Genomic DNA, 4496 nt, shown 5'->3' with positions numbered 1-4496 from the left:
ATGTTTGGAATGGAGATTGCCATATACTGCGGAATGGGAAATTTACCATTTTCATCACTGAAGTCTGATCTCAGAGCTGGTATATTTAATTAGCAGGGATGTGGGGGTGCAGGGGGCACTGTAAAAATGTAAAAAACTAATTTTATGTTATTTTTGAAGTTTCCGTCATATGGTCTAGGCCATATGATGTGTGAAGTTTTGAAACTTTGATAATCTGATAGGGACCCATCTCTATCTATATATCTATCTATATATCTATATATATATATATATATATATATATATATATATATATATATATATATGTGTGTTCTGGACATTTGCTCGAATGAGCAAACAACTGAAACCCAAAAGGCTGGGCATACTTACGCGAAAGTGCTTTTCACCGAAGAAGCACTTTTGCATAAGTATGCCTGCTGCCGAGGCTGTACTATGGTGCGGGTAAGGGAAATTTACCTTTTCCCCACTGTAGTGCGGTCTCAGAGGGAGAATATTAAAGTAGGGGGGTATGGGGGTGAAGATCCCCTGCTAAAATGTTAATGTAGTGGTTTTTTTTTTTTGTAACATGCTTTAACGAAAGCGCTTTTTCGATAAAAGCGCTTTAGTTAAAGTGTTTTCAGTTATTATGGATTTGTACGTTTGCTCATTTGAGCAAACTTCCTAGATCCATCTATATATATACATATATATATATATATATATATATATATATATATATATATATATATATATATATATCTATATATATATATATATATATATATATATATATATATATATATATTTACACACACACATATATCTATCTGCACACACTCTCACACATACACACACAAACACACATACATATGTGTAGATAACTATCTAACTATGATTATATAATGAATAGTTGAACAGTTTCATGATTGACACACAAAATATCGATTTTTAAATATGTAAAACACTTAACATTCCTACATGTTTGATCACTAGGAAAGAACACGATCAGATGTTGTAGAATCATATTCACACACAATGCACACACATGCACACATATATATATAATATATAATAAATATATAATAATCATAGGTAATTACTAGGCTATCAACCAAAAGGTAATTTAAGCCTAGCCATTTCAACCCAATGTAATATCGTAGAGGTACTAGTCAATACCGAAGATTGCATTTAATGATGACTGCACATGTCCAGGAGGGTTGTAGGTGTTATCCCTGGTAAGAATTTACAGTGCCCCATCCAGTCTTCTAGGTTCCTTTTGAAAAGTGGCATAGAGGTGCTCTGTTTCACATGAATTGGTAGCCTGTTTCAAACACATGGCAGTTGCTGGCCAATAAATCTGTCATTCCAGCTTGTCCTATTTAAGTCACAGGCCATACATTAAGTCACTGTAATGGGTAGCCCTAAACCTGTTTGATTTATAGATATGCAGTAAGTTCATTAGATCTGGGTCTTAGGTTGCTCTGTAGGCCAGGCATAAGTCTCCCCTAAGACATCTGTATGATACAGAGTATATTGACAGACATTTTAATCGGTCTCTGTAAGGCACATGCTGGACCCCCTTGATCTTCTTTGTTAGAAACCTTTGAGGTCTCTCTAATTGCTCTAGATGCTTAGTTATGTTACATACTGAATGGGGCGTTATACTCAGTTATGGGCCAGATAAGTGCCGAGTGTAGGAGGGTTATAACTTCTTTTGTTCTTGAGGCGATGCCTTTACTAATCAGGTGAGCTATGTGTAAAGCTTTCCTTACAGTGGTAGACACCCAGTGGTCAAAGTTAAGGTTGCAGTCAACCTATGATCCCAGGTTCCTTACCACCTCATGGGTACTTAGGGTATTGTTGTTGATTTGATAGTGTGAAGGGACATTGTTTGTGCCGCATGGAATGATGATGCATTTCTTTGCATTCAGTTTGAGATCATGACTAATACACCAGTTGTTAGTCTGTGTGAGACCATCCTGGAGTATACTGACATCATTTGGGGATTCAATGATTACACCTAGTTTGCAGTTGTCTGCAAACTTGGTCAGCCACAACTCTTTAGTTTTGACCTGAAATACTGACAAGTTGATACCAAACAGTAGGAGGCCCAGCACTGACCCTGTGGCACCCCACTGGTAACAGGTCTGCTGGTTGATGTGGAGACACCCACTTTGATAGTGTGTGTCCGGTTTGTGAGCCAGTTGGCAACCCATCTTACAATGAAGTAGTTTACATTCAGTTTGCAAAGTTTATCGGTAATGCCTGAATGTGGGATTGTGTCAAAAGCCTTTGTCAAGTTGAAGTATGCTGTGCCCTCATCAGTGGCCTTGGTCATACTTTCAAAGAAGTCCACCAGATTTAACATGCAGGATCTGCCCTTCATGAAGCTGAATTGGGTAGGTTCCTAGGTTTGGAGATCACTTATGTCTCTATTTATGAGGTCTATGATATGTTCCATGGCATTACAGATGAGGCTGGTCAGGCTTATGGGTCTGTAATTCCCCAGGACTATTGCTAGGCCACCTTTGTGGAGGGCAATAACTGAAGGCATGATGACCATCCAACAGGCATAGTCCTGGGAGTTACCCAAGGCTGCAAAGTGTGTTTCTTGTATCAATGATCAATGTGTCCTGCAGATCACATTAGTTGTTGCAACTAGCTGCATTCTTCATCGATGCATGAGCCAAGTAATCCACCACTCAGAGTCATATGGGTCTTCTCTGTCACTCCCCCCATCCCAGTCTCCACACGGCAACCCCAGCTAGGAGTGTCAACATTCCTGCTGACAGACACAGGGTGCACCAAGAGAAGCAGGTGAGGTTTCATGGGGATCATCATTATCCTGCTTTTTTTCTGTTGTTCTGTTGTAGTTCTGTTGGCCGTGATATAGATTGAATTCAGTTCTGTTTGCAGACTGAGCACTAAAAATCAGGACATTTTTTTTTTGGAGAAGACCCCCTGTATCCTTGTGGCAGGAGCATACATTAGGACTATGTAATTGAAGGTTACTGGTGCAGGACTCAGTTTGAGCTATTTCATTGGTGCAGGACTCAGTTTGAGCTATTTCATTAGTGCAGGACTCAGTATGAGCTATTTCATTGGTGCAGGACTCAGTTTGAGCTATTTCATTGGTGCAGAACTCAGTTTGAGCTATTTCATTGGTGCAGGACTCAGTTTGAGGTTTTTCATGTGTTTCCTTCTATTATCTGCTTTGCTCTTGCTTGTGTATAACACACCATCGTTCACCACCATGCAAAGGGGGCAGCTCTTAGAGGTTATAGATGCAAACATGCTAATAGAAGTATTTTCCCTTAGAAGCGGCTGTTCTCTAGCAGAGCAGTTCTTGAATAGCTCTCAGCTGTTCAGTGAATGACCCAGCAGAGATTTTACCTCTTACCTCTCAACATCAGATGCTATATATCCCCTGTCTAATACACCCATCTTTTTCAGCTTATCTGCTGAGATACCAGGTTCAAACCTTGCATTATGGACTGTCAGTTTCCCCTCTGTTTCTCCTGCAAGCCTGGTGGACATGTTTTTTAAAGCAGTGTAGCAACAAACCCCTTATAGTTGACCCAGTAGTCAGGGACTTAGGGACACGCATAAATAGTAGTCTAGCATTTGACCATCACATGTTGCACTACTTATAAGCAAAAATATTACATCTAATCCCAAGGAAGTCATTGTTCCACTGTATTCAGCATTCATCAGACCAATCATTGGGTACAGTGCCCCCTTTGGTGTGTACCTAGCCAGGCATATCCAACAACTGGAATGTCTACAGCTGTTCCTCACTAAAAGAATATAGGGCATAAGTAAAATTTCCTATGCAAACCACCTCAAGGTCCTATCCCTGTATTCTATCTCCTACAGGCTTTTGAGGGGAGATCTATGCCTGGCTTACAGGGCATTCACAAACCCCACTCTAATGGACCTCCTGCATACCCACAAAACAAACAGCACCAGAAATATCCATTCTAATGACTTAAACCTTGCCTGTGATATAAATAGGACCTGCTGGAGAGATAAGTATGTATCCCAGACACTGCCCCGTCTATGGAACAGGCTACCCATCCATGTGAAGCAGAGTTCCTCTTTAACTCAATTCGGGTCTATATTAAAAGCTAACGCCACAGGCTATGTAGTCTTGAGAAACTGGTAACTCCTTCTTTTGAAATAATAACCAAGGTACCTTCCAACAAATTATAGCAGCAGCCCTCTGATAGCAAAAATCCACAATTTATTAAAAAACGATACATACTCAAAAAAACGGATTAGCGCTTTCACCTGTGCACAATGCAGGCTTCTTCTGCATTGTGCACAGGTGAAAGTGCTAAACCGTTTTTTTTTGTGTATGTATCGTTTTTTAATAAATTGTGGATTTTTGCCATCAGAGAGCTGCTGCTATCGTTTGTTGGAAGGTACCTTGGTTATTATTTCAAAAGAAGGAGTTACCGGTTTCTCAAGACTACATAGCCTGTGGCGTTAGCTGTTTCCTTCTGGTTTTGGTTACT

General features: G+C 39.9%; 1 pseudogene; it reads right to left on the bottom strand.

Annotated features, from left to right (window-relative positions):
• Positions 1 to 2535: 2535 nt before the first annotated feature.
• On the bottom strand, positions 2536 to 2689 carry LOC122801948 (annotated as a pseudogene).
• Positions 2690 to 4496: the final 1807 nt, after the last annotated feature.

Source organism: Protopterus annectens, chromosome 1.part0 (assembly GCF_019279795.1).
Source record: "Protopterus annectens isolate FY-2018-M chromosome 1.part0, PAN1.0, whole genome shotgun sequence".
In the NCBI taxonomy this organism is placed as follows: Eukaryota; Metazoa; Chordata; order Ceratodontiformes; family Protopteridae; genus Protopterus; species Protopterus annectens.
The sequence above is the reverse complement of the archived record's forward strand: the minus strand, read 5'-3'. Positions and strand labels throughout refer to the sequence as shown.